We start from the raw sequence: 17,417 nt of genomic DNA on the forward strand, positions 1-17,417 counted from the left end.
TACAGGGAAATGACTCTGAGTCTAAGACTCTTTTCACTGTACCAGGGTACCGGGCCCACTCATTGCAGTAGGGGTGCTCTCTAAACATGGAGATGATGGTGTCCTCCTGGCAATGGTGATGACCAGGACAGGGGCACAACCTCAAGCTCAGATTTAGCTCCCAAAGCAGGGTATTACATGACTAGGACAATCAGGGTAGATGGACACGCTTCTCAGAATCCATGGGTTTATTAAACCAGGAAGTTTTAGAGTGACGCTCAACTGGGGAATGTGGCTGTTTACATTCATGCTCGTTGTGTATGTAGGTGGACACCTCTCTCTGTGGGATTTCTCAGGGATTGGCCAGATAATTAATTTCATGGCGTATGTCATTTACCAACGCTCCCGAGAAATCTGAAATACAGGTAAATGCTTTTATCAGAAGTTATATCAGATTTAATATTTGATTAAGTGGTTAATAGATATCTAACATTACATGGCAAGACCAGAGATAAACCTTGAGGATTTCTGGGTAACTTTGAGTCTGTCAACTTTCTTTGTAATCCATGGCATTTTCTTTCTTTTCCTAGGGGCATTTAAGCACGTAAGACACCTTTACTCTTTCCCCCAACCTGGACATCTGCCACATGCTCTGAGTTTCCCACAGGACAGGGAGCTTGAGGCAGCTGTGCCTGAGGTCAGCCTCTCTTTTCCCCACCAGCACCCTCCCACCACACCCGCGATGTCCTCAAGTCTGCCCAGTTGCTGATATAGGGGATTGAATGGTGGCCCCCAAAGTTATGCCCACCCAGAACCTGCAGATATGAGCTTACTTGGACAAAGGGTCTTTGCAGATGTAGTTAAAAATCTTGAGATAAGATGATCCTGGATTACCTTAGTGGACCCTAAATCCAATGACAAGTGTCCTTATAAGAGACAGAAGAGAAGACATGGCAGAAAAGACAGGGAAGGCATGGGAAAAGGGAGACAGAATTTGGGACAGTGTGGCCACAAGGAATGGGGACAACCACCAGGGCCGGAAGAGGCAAGGAAGGATTCTCCCCTAGAGCCTCTAGAGGGGTGCTGCACCTCCAACACCTTGATTTTGGGCTTCAGGCTCAGCATATGAGAATATACATTTCAGTTGTTTCAAGCCACCGGTCAGCAGTAATTCGTTGCTGCAGTCCTAGGACACTAGTACACCAGCCTAGCCTGCTTTCCACCCGGCACTGGTCTCCGAATTCTCTTCCCACAGTGCCCCAGAGAGGCTGACTTATGTGCACTCTGCGGCACTCTGCGGCACTCTGCAGCATCCTGTCTCCTTTCTACTCACTTTCAATTTTCCTGTTTACCTCAGAAAATTGTTCTCGCAGTCTCCCATCTGCTAACCTGTTCTCCCAGTCCACTCTTTCCTCTGTGACATCCCTACATTCAGCTTTAGTTTACTTCAGCTTTTAATATTCGGGGTTTCAGACACATGCCTCTCATCCCCCCCCTTTTCAACCTGAAGATACCTGTGATTTGAGGCTACAGTTAACAGGTGACTCCCCCATCCCTGTGCTCATGATAGAGGTCCCCTAGAGCATCCTCTCTCCCTTTTCTCATTTGTCCTCTAGAGCATCTTGGCAGGGGGATTTTCTAGCTCCTGTTCACCTGCTTGCACTTATTTATAGATGAGGAGCTCACCAACCCCAGGGCAGCTTGTCTGGTTAGATTCTATCTGCCTGTTAAGACCTTGAATTGGTCAGATACTGAGCCAGACTTGTTTGCCTGTAACTTCACCCTCTGCTCTTCCCGCCTCTGGAGTGACACAGGATAAGCAGGCCTCCAAGATCTGCAAAGAGTTGTCATCATCCCTAAGCCCTCTTGGTGCCACGGTGAACGGCCCTACTTCCTCCAGGTTGTTTGTGCCAGATGGGCTTCCCGGCTCAGTCGGGACACAGTGCACTCCCCTCTGCAGTGTCTTTCTTCTCCAGCCCAGGCTCCTGATGATGATAAATGTTCTCTGGTCCCTCACACCGCAACCCTGGTGGAAGGGCTGGCCAACCACTACCCTTTAGCCTGTTTGCCTCTCTTCCTTCTGGGAAGAGTGTATGTCCCACCCCTTGTGATTCTGACGAGGCTGATCAAGAGTCTCAACCTTCTCACCACAGGGAGAGCGTGGATCCTGGCAGAGTACGCCATACACCTGGATGAGCTCTTGCCAGGATTCATTTGTGATCACGAGTTGTTGTGATCATGTAAGCCGGAGCCCATCTGTACTACCCCTGGGAAAGACCCAAGGAGAGAATGCTGCCAGCACAATGGAAAATGAGAAAGGTGGAGAAATTGATTCTCTGGTGATACACTTGGAGCATCTGGATTCAGCTGTGGTGGATGCTAATCCACCCCTGCATTTTTCAGTTATGCAAACCCCAAAATTCCATCTTTGCTTGAGCTAGTTTGACTTACATTGCTGCTTTTGCAAGCAGGGGTATTGACCCATACATCCAGGGCAACCAGTGTTCCCCTACAGGCCGCTTAGGAAGGACTGGCCAAGTTTGGTCATGGCCATTGCCAAATCTCCTTGCTTCTTTCATCCATGGTCACACAGCTTCCTTCCTTCCTGACATCCCAGCCACTGTTTCACATTGGCTACTGGCAGCCTAACCTTCAGTCTGGGAGTCCTATCTTCCCTGCCTCCAATGCTCCATCTCTGGGCTGTGCTCCATTAGTTAGATCTCTTGGGCCAAGGCATGTCCTTATGTCATCGCCAATGTCCTGTACTCCTCACGCCCAGAAGGAGTCCCTTTGGCCTAGCTGATATTTCTGCATTCCTCACATGGAGACTCCAAGAAAGATTGTGCGCATAATCCAATTAACCAGAAGAATAACGGCACTGAAAAACAATCTTTAACATGCTGCAGTGACTTATGCAGCAAATCATAAGCATCACCCCCAAATATGATGTCTACAGGAAATGGCCTTATGCAGCTAATTGTTAACTGGGAAAGTCTTTTCATTAATTCAAACAGGTCACCATTTTAAATGATACTGTCACATAAATGCGGTGTGAAGGTTTACGTGCAGATCACTCGAAGGTATCCTTTTTTTTTGTTGTTGTTGAAACCGACTAATGCCGCATTATGTTTTATTGTGCAATAAAATTATGTGCTAAAATTATGCTCATAAATGTACGCAAATGTAAACCAAGCTATTAGTTATGTTTTCACAGATAAAAGTCATTAGCATAGCTATCAAACTCTTCTCCCATTTGAATAACAGAATTATGTCTGGAGTCTCTGGCTGGCTTGCTGGGACTCAGTCTTTGGCGAGAACAAGCGTAAATCTTGCTGCCTGTCGGGTCTGTGGGAGCAAGTATTCCAACCTGACTTCCGCCTGCCGGGGCCAACTCTGTGCTGACTCTGCTGGGGTCACCGGCTGAGGAGGGACCCTTTCAGCATCTCTCAGCATCTTCCATCCCTGGGAAGTCATTCTTAACACCTCCCCACCTACTTCCTGCTAATTAGATTTATCGAAAAACAATTGTAGATCTTTTGAGATTTCAGGAGGCTGACAGCATCTTTTAGCGACAGTCACAGGGAAACAAAGTTTCATGTATAATTCATGAGGTGCATGGTCATCCTGGTGGGAAATTATCTCCTGACAGACTCTGCGGTGGTGGTGTCCTGTCAGATGGCCTACAGTGTATAATTAAAACCTGAACAGAACAAATTAATGCTGATTACTTTATAAACAGTTTGAAAGCTTGAATTCTGTTCCCTGTCTTGCAAGAAGAAAACAGATATTTCAAAAATGTGTAGATCTCCCCCCACCTCACTAATAGTTCTGCTAATAAAGGACCTTGAATAGATATTACAGTTCACATTCTTTGTTCTCCAGTTTGCTTCCATGATGCTCAACTGCACTAAGTCGGAGGCACCAAACCAAAAATTTGGCAGGTGCTAAATCTCCATGCTGACAGTGTCTGCCCCTCTTCTGTAAATGCATATTTGTCTGTCTGGGCTGACAAAAGCTCTAGCATTTACGGAGTATGAACCCTGCAAGGACCCTACCAGGTCAGCTAGTCACACCGCTCACCTTAGAGACTGGGGAACTGAGACCATTGAAGGGGAGCGACTGGCCCAGGGTCAGGCAGAGCTATGATGAGATTCCAAGGTTGCCAATCCAGAGCTCCTTCCAGAGCCCTGGATTTGGAGCAATGGAAGCTGCAATATTAAACTAACATTTTTGAATACTAATCAAGCATCAGGGGGACAGTGTGACTGGGTGAAATAAGCACAGGACTGAGCCAAATATGGGTTCAAATTCTAGCCCAGCCTCCTAGCAGTTGGCTGAACTTGGACATGTTATTTTCCATGAGTCTTAGTTTATTCATAGGTAAAGGGTTTGGTTTGACATGGTCCCTCTTGTTTACTTTTGCTTTTGTTGCTTTTCTTTTTGGTGTCAGATTAAGAAAATCATCACCAAGACCAATGTCAAAGAGCTTACTACTTAATGTTTTCTTCTAAGAATGTTATGGTCTCAGGTCTTAGGTTGAAATCTTCAATCCGTTTTGCGTTCGTTTTTATATATGGTGTAAGAAAGTGGGTGCATGTGGCTGTCCTGTTTTTTCAGCATCATTCATCGAAGAGGCTGTCCTTTCCCCATGGTATGTTCTTGCCTTCTCTGCCGTGGATTAATGGGCTTATTTCTGGCCTCTCCATTCTGTTCTGTTGACTTACATAGGTCTGTTTTTATGCCAGTGCCATACTGTTTTGATGACTATAGCTCTGGAACATAGTTTGAAACCAGGACATGTGTTTTCACTGTTTTATTCTCTTGACCTTCAGTATGCACACTTCAGGAAGTGCAGACACGTGGAAGCGGGCCCACTTGCAGTCATCTCCATTTTGCAGAGGTCAATGGCAGTGTGGCCTTGTCTGCCACGGTCAAGGAAGTCCGTGGCTGACTCCAGTCTCAGGGGGAATTCCACTTTGTACTCATGCTTTGGCAAGGGGCTGGGGTCCGGCAAAGGCCAGGCTTGGTTTTTTTGCAGTGTTTTCTGATTGGTGATCTCTGAATCTCGTAGAATATAAGAGGTAGCACCCAGGTGGGCAGAGAAGAACTTGAAGACGAGAAGCACCATGAACGATGTCTCGGAATGAGAGTGTCTTTAGCTCCATTGGTTCCAGAAACACCTGCACAGCTAGACTGAGGGGAATAAGGGTGGCTCACAGGCTGACTTAGACAATTGTTCTGGACGTGTCTTATACAACTCAAGGGTGTGCCATTTATATCCTATTCATTACAAACTTGTATATTTATTTACTTTTCTGGCAGATGGCAGGTGGGCTATCTCAATAAAGGAGTGCCTTTTTTCTAACTTGTGTGAAGCATCCCATAGGCTGGTGATGGTGCTGATCAGATATTGATTCCTTTACCCATCTCCTAACTATAGGATCTATTCCTCACCTCTCCTCCTCGTCTGACATGTGGTTGTTCTTCCCCTCGAAGCAGTGCCTGCCCCTGCTGTACCAGACCTACTGGGCTGGGTTCAGACACTGCTTATGTAGAGCCAACCCCTGCCTGAGGGGAGAGTGGACTCAGGGTCCAAACGGCCTGAGTGAAGTACCCAGCTACATGGTTTCAAAAAACCCCTTTCCCCTGGGACAGTCTGGGGAGTAAATGCCGGATATCAGTGCCAGTTCATCCCCCAACTTCCCCAAGAGCAAGAGTATCTCACTGTGTGTTCTAAAGTGTGGGGTGTGATATTCATCCCTCCCCTTGGAGCCAGGACTCCTTCTGGAATTCCCATCCTCTGGCTTTGTGGAAAGAACCCTGACCAGGAAGCTGGCCCCTGACTTCATGTCCATGTCTGGGGTAGCCTTGGAGGTTGCAAACAGCAGCACAGACAACCTCTCCTCACATTGTGTCTTCTACAGTTTCAATTCATGCTGGCATTTTTACATTTCTTGGCACTGAATCCTTACCAGCACTTCAGGTGAAATCATCTGATATTTTTATTCCTTTTTTTTTTCTTTTAGGGTGTGAGATCTTCGGCACACCAGGATTATTTAGTGCCAACACTGTGTAGTTTTTGAGGAGTGTGTGAGCTGGTGCAGTTGTCGGGGATGATGGGAGAGAGCCGCAGAAGGGGCTGGAAGGGAGTCTGTTCTCTGTCTTAGCAAAGAGCAGGCAGAGATAGTCACACACATCAGCCCAGGAATGGAGATTAGACACCAGGGAGAATTTACTAAGAGAAAGGAATGCAGATCCACACAGTCTGTCTGCATGGAATGCCTTCAAGCATTCCTGAATGCCAGCTCCCTGCGAGCCACTGTATTCAGGGACTGTGGATCCAGAGGTGAGCAAGACTCAGAGCCCCTGCCCTCATGGAACTTAACAGTGGAGGTCGGGAGATGGAAGTAAACAGTAATTCTATGTTTCCAACTCTGAGGGAGCAAAAGTCTTTTTAAACCAAGAAATTTAAAAGCCATAGAAGAAAAGACTGATATACTTGAAGACATCAAAAGTTTAAAGTTCTGTATAATGAAAGACACAAATCAAAAGATTGGTAGAAAACAATTATGACATATATCACACACGAAGACTTTTCAAACTGTAATGCACAGAATGCCTACCAATCAAAAAACAGAAAATGGGCAAAGGATATGTATTAGTGATCTATTGCTACTTAACAAATTACCCCCCAAATTTAGTGGCTTAAACTTTTATCATCTCACCGCTTGTGTAGGTCAGGAACGCAGGCATGGCTTCATGAGGGCTTCTTGCTCAAGATCTCTCCCAGGCTGCAGTGAAGGTGTTGGCTGGGGCTGAGTCATCTTCAGTTTGACTGGGGAAGGACCCATTTCCAAGCTCATTCACATGATTGTTGATGAGATTCTGAACCTCCCTGGCTGTTGGCCAGAAACCATGTGGGCTTCTCCAGAAGACAGCTAAATTCATGGCAGCTTGTTTTGCCGGACTGAGGAAGAGCCAGAAAAAGAGAAAAAGAGTGCTACCAAGATGGAAGTCACCGTCTCTGTAACCTAATGTTGGAAGTGACAAACTATCACCTTTGCCATTTCTGCTCATTAGTAGCAAGTCACCGGGCCATTAAGGGAAGGAGATTATATAAGGGCACAAACGCCAAGGGGTGAGGACCACTGGGGGCCACTTAGAAGTATGCCTGCCACAGGGTACAAATGGGCAGTCCACAGACAGAGAAATGACCTCTAAACTTATGAAAAGATGTTCAGCATCACTAGTAATGAGGAAAAATGCAAATTCAAGTGGTAAAGAGAAGTCATGCTTTATCCATCACATTAAAGACAATTAAATAGTGATGACATCTGGTTTGGGTAAGGGTTTGGGGAAACAGGTATTATCATGCCATATTGGTGGAAGAGAGGATTGCTATTGGACATGAAGATGCACATAACTCTTTATCCAACAAGGGAACTTCTAAGACTAGTCAAGAAAAATACAGGTGCACAAAGCCTTGTATTCAAGAATGCTCATAGAAATAGTGTGTGCGGTAGTGAAAAATGAAACCACAGGCATGCCCACCTGTAAGGATGATTAAGTAAATTATGAGACAGCTAATCTATGGGATTCAAGGCAGAGATAAAAAGAATGAGGTAGATGAAAAGATCCTCAAAACATATTTTTAAGTAAACAAAACAAATTGCAGAAGAGTTAGTGTCATGCCAGGTAAAAACAAAACAAAAGCACACAACAGAGCAAAACCATCATTTTTCTATCTGCACATGTATGTGTGAAGTCACTTATTGAGAGTATGGAAGGACGCAGACCAGAGTGATGCTAGCGGTTACCTCGGGCGTGAGGGGAACAGTCAGAAGGCAGGACTGATGACTAAGGACGGTTTTCCTTTTATCTGTGTAGTCTTAGCTTTCACAATAAGAATGTGTACATGTATTATTTAATTAAAAAGTAACTGAAGAGAATGGATACTTTTGAAACACACAATTACCATCAGTGGAAATAACATAATCAGAGTTATCTTGGGATTGAAAGTCCTTCCTCCAAGGAAAAGAGAACATACCGTTGCCATAATTCTCAACCTGAGCCCTGAATGTCATTGAGGGATATAAACCAGATTGGGTTACAGAGACTTGCAGCCAGACGAGCCTAATATTAAATAGAAGAAAGTCCAACGGGCAAACGAAATTGAAGGGAAATCTGCTCCCCCCCTTCTCTGACATTATCTCCTCAAGGAGAAATATAAAACAGTTTAGAAATGCCATAGATCCTAAAGGTCCATAGGTACCGTAGCTTGGGATCATCTAGAGCCTCAGTAAATAATGGTGAGATCAGATGTGTATTTAAATCCCTTTCTGGTCTATTAACATCCGCAAGGCTGTCATTTCTGGCCAACTGAGGTTAAAATATTGGAATATTTCCATACTGGTTAGTAAATAGCCACTGTCATGTGGATCAGACGCCTCCCAATCCACCCCCTCCCACCTCACGCTGTTGCCTCCCCCTAGACCTGCACCTCCGCAGGAATCAGCAAGAAAAGGGGAAATGTCTGGCATACCAGGAGCGCCAGGACCTTGCTTGACAGGCCAGCATCAGTCTGATTGGCCAGTGCCAGGCGCCTGCAGTTGGTAAATATATATGTTTACATATATAAAGTTTTAAGTAATTCAGGATGTTTGATGCACGGCATCAGGTGAGAAGGATGCCAACCTATGTAGAACATTAAAAGCAGGTACAGGGTTAGTGTAAATGATAACACCTCTTTCCCTCTCCCTTAGGTCATGATGGTGATGGGAGGAATAGAATTGGAAAGAGATTGGAGAAGTTCATATACTATCGGGGCCTATGAAATTTGGAAAACGTGTCCCCTCTGGCTCGACTTGGCTTAGACATGTCAGGTTATAGATTCCATGCTATTAACAACACATCCTAAGATTTCTTTGCATAGGTCAATATAGATAGAATGCAGTGCAACATAGGAGTGCTGTAGTGAAAGCCTGCATGGGCTTTGAGTACCATGGGAGCCGAGACAACCGGATGGATCAGGGAAGGCTTCCTGGAGGAGGTGTTGCCTGCACCTACTTGGCCTTTGGAGGACAAATAAGAATTAACCAGCTGAAGAGAAAGAAGAGTATTTCAGGCAATGAGAAGAAAAATGACGGGGGCGGGGGAATAAGAAGCAGCCTTAAAAGAGAAGTCTAACAAGGTTGGAGAAAAGAGTGTGGATCGTGGGCTGGGAGGAGGCTGGGCATAGAGGCCAGGGCAGATGCAGGTGGGAGACCTTGGTGACAAAACTAACTCCAGGACAAATGCACCGTGCTGGACCTAAGGCAAAGTTCCACATTCCCCACCTTTTCTATGCTGCCTGAAAGTATCTCTTTATTCTTCTTAATTCTTGATTCTCCTTCTCCAGAATCAAACTCTGTGCCTTGCCACCTCCCGCCCCAGGGGACAGATTGACTTTTGCACAAAAGCACTAGCAGAATGGGAATCTTAAGCAGCAACTGAATTTGAGCTTCTCTGGCAAAGATGTAACCCATGGCTTAAAGATGACTGACCTGGGATCACAGGCTCTTGGTTCTTGACCCCCAGGGGCAGACTGGAGTCACCTGAGACAGATGAATAATCATGGAATATGGAACTCTTAAGTCCAGAAGGGCTGGTCTCAGGGGACCGAGATGGACACCCTGCTCCCACCTCAGACAGAGTCTTGGAGGTAACCCCATCACCTTCAGCATCTTCACCCTCTCCTATTGATGAAGGTGCTGGGACGGGTGAGACTCACCAGGCTCTCAGGAGGCCTGGGGGCGTGGTTCATGTCTTCTAAGCAGAGTTTGGTGGCGAGAATTCTGATCTTGGTCTGTTAGCTACTTGAATGGTTATTGGCGTGGGTACTGTGGACAAGTTGTTTACGTTCTCTGAGCCTCAGATTCCTCATCTGCAATTTGAAGAAAACAGTTGGCGCACAAAGCCCCTTTGTGGTTGTCCTTGGGCCGTGTGTAGCGGGAACAAACTCCTTTTGTAATACCTTCTCATCACCTTTCCGGCGGCTCCTGGGGATAGAGTCATTTTTTTCGGGAAACCTGTGCTGTTAGTCTTAGACAAAACTTTTGATGGCCTTTTGGGTCATATGAAGGGACACCCAGCCCCTGTTCCCAAATAGCAAGTTTTGAGGAGATGAGCAGATAAACTGCTTTGTGCTGGGAATGCCTCTCTGTGTGTGGTTTGCTGGCCTGGTGCCAACATGGGAGCTGGCTGGTGTGGGGCAAATGGTTTGTTTTATTTGATTGTTGTTTGTTTCTTTTCTTGCAGGTCCAGGGAGGAAGTTGAGGTGCCCAGGTGAAGCAGCACCCCAGAGGATGACTTGAATACTGATGGTGGTACCAGTGAGGAACCTGGAGGTGAGGAATTTTTTTCCCTTCTTTACTGAGTCCAAAAAAGTTTTGAGGGGTGTGTTTCAGGATAGAAACACATGGCCAAAGGAGCTCCCTGGTAAGGGGATCCCTGCAATATGGTGGCAGGCAGGGAATGGGGGCTAAGGTTGGGGGAACCGCAGGGGCTCCCCGTGAAGGGCATGTCTGGCAGTCTTCAGGAGCTGTGATGCCCGGTATTCAATTGGAGGTTTTTTTCTCTTTTTTCTTTTTTTCTTTTTCATGTTTTTTATTCTGATTATTCTCAAATCCTCACCAACATTCTGCTAAATGTTTAGTTTTTCCTAGTCTTACAACGAACGTGTAGGAAAATGAAGTCAGAGCCAAAGTCTCCCTGGGGCAGAGAGTCCTGCTGATAATGCAGCGCTAGCAGGCTGAGGCTGGTGTGGAGGAATGGCTGACAACCCCTGGGCCAAGACAGTGGCTGCGAGGCCCAGCAGGAATACGGGAACCTGCTAGAAGAACAGGCTTCCTCCAGTTGCCCAGGGATGGGCCTTGAACTCTGGAGCTGGGAGTTGTTTGTGTTTTTCAGAGCGAATTCGTCACCTCCTCCCCTTTCTGGATTCTGAGAAACAGACACAGGGTCAAGGTGCAGTGTCAGCAGCCCGGCTGACAGGCACCCAACACCAGAATGAGAATCCTAATCCACATTTTAGTCTAGATGTCAGCTGCCTGAGGGGAGAATTGGGTTCCTCAGACAGATCTTTACCCAGCAGCTTGTGTGGAGAATCATAGCGCCCTCACCTGACATAGGAGGGATTCAACAGCCCTAACCAGGGAAGCCACCCATCGCTTTCCTGTTACAAAGGGATGGACCAATGGAAATCACATTCCCACCCACGCCACCAGTCCCCAGGCAGAGAGCTTAGCAGAGGGTGAAGCAAAGAGCAGAAGGTTTCTTCCTAACATCTTGAGGGAGAGAGAGAATGGTCCCCCTTCTAGGTGTTCAGATTAAAGACTATCCTTGAAGGAGGTAGGACCCGGAGACCTATATTTACAATGAATGGTAAATTAGGAGACGCAGATATGGAACTGGTACACGTGCGCACAGAGGGATCATCCTGGCTCCGCTACTAACTAGCTGTGTGACCTTGGACATGTCGCTTAACATCTCTGAGACTCAGGTTCTCATCTGTAAAATGAGGGGTGATGATAATATCAACTTAATTTTTGTTGGATTGAATCTGCATTGTTATAAGACTTAAATAAGCTAATACGTGGAAAGCGACCGGATCACTGTTAACGCGGTTGCTTTAACTCTTCTGATACTTACATGCTCTATGCAGACCCTGGCACACAGCTGGTGGTCAATGGTGGTCGAATCCTCTGTTTTATCTTTGGGGTAAAAATCGTCACTGACAGTGAGTGGGAGTGGTCAGTGGGAGGAACAGTGGTTCTGGGTACCGTCTGCTTTTCAGAGAAAATATAATAGATTGTTGCAATAATAGCATTTGGAGAGAAATTCCTGTCCCAAGTGGAGCCAGTGATTTACTCTCTGGTTATGAGTATATAACGTTACTAATGTAGTGTGTGTGACCCCGGCTCTTCTAAACTTTCAGTGTCTGTGGGTTTTAGCAATCCCTGGCCTCTCCTAAACGTCCGGGGCGGGGACGTGTGTGTGTGGCTGTCTCCCCTGCCCCCCCCCTGCAGCCCCTCCCTGCAACGCTCTAATGAAATGGCAGTCCTTGGGTGGAAATTCTGAGCTTTCAGGGCCCTCACCCACGGGAGGCTGGCTCGGCTTGCCCGCTTCTTTACTGAACGCAGGACGAGGCAAGAGGCCAAGGTGATTTCCTCTCTTTTACTGCATCATAAAAAGGCATCTCATTCTGCATGTGACACCTCTCAAGTGCTCATGCCCAGGCCATGATTAGCAGATAATTTCATAAAGGCCTGTGGTCCAGCTGCTAAGACCCACCTGGGGACGAAGTGAAGGCCTACAACAGAGACCCTTTCCTACAGCTTCGAAGACTTGTTTCCTTGAAGTCACTCTTTTCCCATCTGGGGATAATCTAGGCTCTCCTGCCCCTTGCTGGCTTGGCTCCCTGGCTGCCATTTTCCTTTCTCTAAGAGAAGCTTGCTCCCAAGCACTCAGACCCTTCTAAAGAGAGGACCTCATTCTCTGACTAAATTACAGAAGTACTGGGCTGGAGATTTTGGGAATTGTCCAGTAGCGAAACGCTTTCATTGTAGTGATGGGGCAAATGAGGCTCAGAGACATCAAGTGACTACCCCGGCATCATACCCCAAAGGAATGGTAGAAGGGGGCTTGGAATCCAGATCTCCTAATGCTCCTCTGAAGGAGCCAGTGTCTACATTGCTGCTGACCGTAAGTCAGGCCTCTGTCCTGGCTGAGGGTTTATTGCGTCAGAGCAGCCCAAGGACTACCTGCTGAGATGGGGCCTGAGCTCCCAGGCTGGCCCTGGAGCCAGCTCAGGAACTAATCAGAGCTGCATTTTGCCTGTTCAGCTCATCAAGGACACCGAGGAGAGGGCAAGGGGATTCACAGACTGGCTGGCAGCAGAACCCCCAGAGGGAGCCTGACTCTCCACTAGATCTGGGTGACCAGCCCTGGCCACTCCTCTTCCAGCCTGGAAGGAGCACAGAGCAGAGGCAATGGCGTGGGTGTGGGCGTGGGATAGACTTGCGTTCCAGTCCTGACCCTGCCTCTTTCTAGTTGTGTGACATTTGGCCGTACAATTCTCTCGGAGCTACGTGTCAAAAATAAGAGTAAAAATTGCTGGCATCATAGGCTGTTTTGAGGGTTAAAAGGGCTTCTTCACGGATGCATCCAGCATGGAGCCTGACTCAGGCTGTGAGCTCCGTGCACAGTTATTGTCACTATTATTATCTTCCCTCCGACTATACGAAATCAGGCAAATCACACCCTATCTGAGATTGAAATTTTTCATTATTTTCTCTATAATAGTGAGATTATTACTACCCCACAAGCCTCACCAAAAGTTTATGGAAAAGCACCTAGTGGGTTCTCCAGTCAGCTTTAATTTCCTTCCTTCCATCTGGCAAGCCCACGAGGGAGTTCTGGTAGACAGAAAGAAGGGCAAGTTAACTAAAGGTTAAGGCTCAAGTTCTGTTATTTCTGCCATGGGTGCTAAACATCTATACTTGCATCTGTACCTGATGTGTTTCTGTGTCTGTCTTTATATCTCTATGTCTATCACCATGACATGTATGCTTCTAGTTTTTCGCTTTTTTTCTTTTTTTTTTAAGATTTATTTATTTATTTGAGTTAGAGAGCATGTACAGGGCCAGGAGGGACAGAGGGAGAGAGAAACTCAAGCAGCACCGACCCCCCACCCCCCGCATCCTGATGCGGGGCTCTATCCCATGACCCTGAGACCACAACCCAAGCTGAAACCAAGAGTTGGATGCTCAACCGACTGAGCCACCCAGGAGCCCCTCTCTTTCTTAAAACAAAGGCAAACCATTCACTTGTATTTGAAAAGAAATGTTCGTGCTCCTATAAATAATTAATATAATAAAGTTTAGACATGAAAGTAATAAAATAACCCAAATAATACTACTCAGAGATAACTTATATTGAGAATAAATAAACGTCATCACTGTTGTCTTTGTATTTGCATACTGAGATAGAAAAATAAATATCTAAGAAAAACTTTAATAAAAATGAAATCATAACTCTAAACACTATTGTAAACTGTGAAGCATTACCTTTAACTTTCCTGGAATTTAACAGAAGAAAACACACCAATGTAAAATTACAGGCTATTGAATACATGCTTCTTTGCTGTATTTTTTTTTTTTTGAAACACAAGTATTTCCTGAAAAATCTTTTTAAGGTTGATGGAAGTGATAATAAAAAGCATCAAGAGATGGCACTCATCATGCCTTTTGAAACTCCACATTTCAGTGTTACTAGAAATTGTGTTTGGGCCATGAAAGGTAAGACATTAACACCCTCAAAATTTGGATTTTGTCATATGATTATTTGTACATTGTTCAGACTTTAGCTCTGTCTGCTCCATAACTAGAATAGTTCTGTATTTCTTGCAACCAGCTCCCCTGACTTACTTACCGTGGGGCAGGGGCAGGTAAAAAAAACCACAAAAGAGTAAAATACACGCTGTATTAGAAAATGATACATGCTCTAGAATGAAAGCAAAAAGTAAAGCAGGGGAAAGGAGGTCCTGCACACCGGAGCGGGGCGAGCACTCTTGCCCTAGTAAAGAAGGCAGTTAGTGTGGGCTTCCCCGCGGACGTTGCTCGTTACCAGTATAGATAGTAACTAGACCTACCACCCACCACTAATGCTCTTTCATGGTGTTTCTGTTCCAAAGTTATTTTTTTCCTTTATTTCTTAATTGCCTGAATTTCATTGTCACATAGTTTTGTTCAAGAAGGGCCCATAGGTGCTGTTTTACTGGTTTCTCAGCTTTGAGAAAGTCTGTTGCTTTTTATATTTCACAGCATTCTTGTGTGGTTATAACACCTGGGGTGCATTTTCTCTCTTATTGTGAACACTGCCTTTTGGCCTCAAATGTTCTGTGGCGAAAGCTGAGTCCAGCTTGATTTTAACCCTTCATAACGATTTGCTTTTCCTGATTGAATGTTTCAAGTTGTCATTTTTTTAAACTCATATAGATCTATCTTGAGCTGTCTGTATGAAATTTTCCTGGAATGTGGCATATCTTCCCATCTGCATATTCAATTTTTTTATTTATTTAGATAATTTTAAAAATTTTACCTTCTGGTTTGGAAACTTACTTTTTTTTTTAACGTACTGGGCTTTAAAAAAATCGATTAGTTTCCCTGTAGCTGTTCCTAATATCGTTGTTTTAATCCGCATTTACTCTGATTATTTCAAACTCTCATCCATCTACTTTTATTTTTAGTGGAATATACCTGCTCCTTGCTCTAATTTTTGTATTAGTTCTATAATGATGTGGTGTCCTCAGTTTGTTTCCTTAGATCCTCCATCTCCTTTGTTTGTTTTCAACCTCATTATCTTGTCTTTCAGCCCTTCTGTTCTTGAATTTATATTCTTGTTAAGATGTGCTATAGCCTGAGAGGACTGCAAAGGTTTCCTTTTGTTCCTTCAATGTGTTTTCTCCCAGGTTGGTTTTCTGTCCCTTTTCCCTCCCTGTCTTCCTCCCTCCCTCCTCCCTGTCTTCCTCCCTCCCTCCCCTCTGTCTTCCTCCCTCCCTCCCCCCTGTCTTCCTCCCTCCCTCCCCCCTACCTTCCTCCCTCCCTCCCCCCTACCTTCCTCCCTCCCTCCCTTCTTTCTTTCCCTCTCCATCCCCCCAGCTCACTTTTCTTCTTTCACAATATGTTTGCATAGTTCTTTCATAAATAAGAGAAATTCTTATGATGCTCTTTCAACTCACCAACATAACATCTGTAGAAGCTCATTATAAAGGGGCTGATTCCACTTCCCTGCCTTAAAAAGTACCACCTGGGGAATACATCTGAATCTGTGTTCGTTGCCTAAGACCCTGGAAGAGACTGGGGGTCTCCATTTCTACCTGTTTCTTGCCTGCATCCAGTATGGTGGGCTGAGGCACAGAATTTAGAACAGGGGACGTCACGGGGCATCCTGGCTGGCCGGTGGGCGGGGACATAGACCGATGGGGCTAATGTTAGGACTAGAAGCTGTAGGAACTAGAAGAAACTGACTCGAGGGAGCCAGAATCCAACTTTTATTATCCACATTGAAAACTTGGAATTAGTACCTGTGGTGACTGAGAGAGCTTATGTTCTGGAGAGAAACTGGTGTTTAGTCCAGGCTCTGTAACTTAGTGGTTTTATAATCTTGCTCCTCTGCCTTCCCATCTGTACGAGGGTGATGGCGATGGTATCCTTCTCATAGAATTATAGGGGTTAGATGAGGTAATAAAGCAACACCTCAGTGCGGTCAGTTTTGTAAAGGCTAGCATTTTCTATCATTATAATTAATGAGACACAAAGTTCTGATAGGCATTGATATCACAGAATATCTGATCAGAAGGCACTGAGCAGCAGAAATATGTATCAAAAGTGACATGGGGGGCGCCTAGGTGGCTCAGATGGTTAAGCGTCTGCCTTCGGCTCAGGTCATGATCCCAGGATCCTGGGATCGAGTCCCGCATCAGGCTCCCTACTCCTTGGGAGCCTGCTTCTCCCTCTGCCTCTCTCTCTCTCTCATGAATAAAAAAAAAAAAAGTGACATGGGGCCCCTGGGTGGCTCAGTCCGTTAATCCTCCGACTCGATTTCGGCTTAGGTCATGATCTCAGGGTCATGGGATTGAGCCCCGTGTGGGTCTCCGTACTGGGCATGGAGTCTGCTTAAGATTCTCTCTCTCTCTCTCTCTCCCTCTGCCCCTGCCCCCACTTACATGCTCTCTTTCTCTCAATCTCTTTCTCTCTCTCTCTAAATAAGGGAGGGAGGGAGGGAGGGAGGGAGGAAGGAAGGAAGGAAGGAAGGAAGGAAGGAAGGAAGGAAGGAAAGAAGGAAGGAAAAAAAAGTGACACAATGTTCATTTGGTGCCAAGAACAGTATTTAAGGTTGTTGGTTAATTACTCACAGTAGGACCCCAGGCTGTGGCTGGGGGACCACGGGGCTCAAACTCCTTCCTCTATGGTGCTGGTGAGAGGTGAGGGGAAAAGAGAAACCTATGAGAGCCAGACAGGGTGGCTGGCCACAGTCCAGTGGTTTTCAAAATGTGGTCCCCAGAACCCTGGCATCAACATCACCTGGGAATTTGTTACAAATGCTAGTTCTCAGCCCCCACTTCACACCTACTGAATCAGAAACAGAAATTGAGACCTGGACATTTGTGCTTGAACTAGCCCTCCTGGTGATTCAGAGGTACTCTTAGGTTTGAGAACCACTCTGACTTCTCCTTTCCAGCTAGTGTTTGGGGAATTGAATGGCCAGAATGGGAAGGCAGTAACCCTAGAGTACCGTGGCCAACATCTTGGAAACTTGAAGTAGGCTTGAAGTGATTTTGTGGGCAGAATTAGACTGAGTTGCACTTGTTAATAGTCAGTGAGCATTTTAATAGGCAT

General features: G+C 45.8%; 1 long non-coding RNA gene across 1 annotated transcript in view; it reads left to right on the forward strand.

Moving 5' to 3' along the window:
* Positions 1–9,998: 9,998 nt before the first annotated feature.
* LOC141370890 (uncharacterized) overlaps positions 9,999–17,417 on the forward strand; it is a 42,818-nt gene continuing 35,399 nt past the window's right edge. The window contains exons 1-2 of the long non-coding RNA XR_012375370.1: positions 9,999–10,179; positions 10,276–10,364. This is a non-coding gene — a long non-coding RNA (uncharacterized lncRNA). The remainder of the gene's footprint in view (positions 10,180–10,275; positions 10,365–17,417) is intronic.

Source organism: Callorhinus ursinus, unplaced genomic scaffold, assembly GCF_003265705.2.
Source record: "Callorhinus ursinus isolate GAN/ISIS: 27379988/994484 unplaced genomic scaffold, GSC_fseal_2.0 scaffold49, whole genome shotgun sequence".
Taxonomy (NCBI): domain Eukaryota; kingdom Metazoa; phylum Chordata; class Mammalia; order Carnivora; family Otariidae; genus Callorhinus; species Callorhinus ursinus.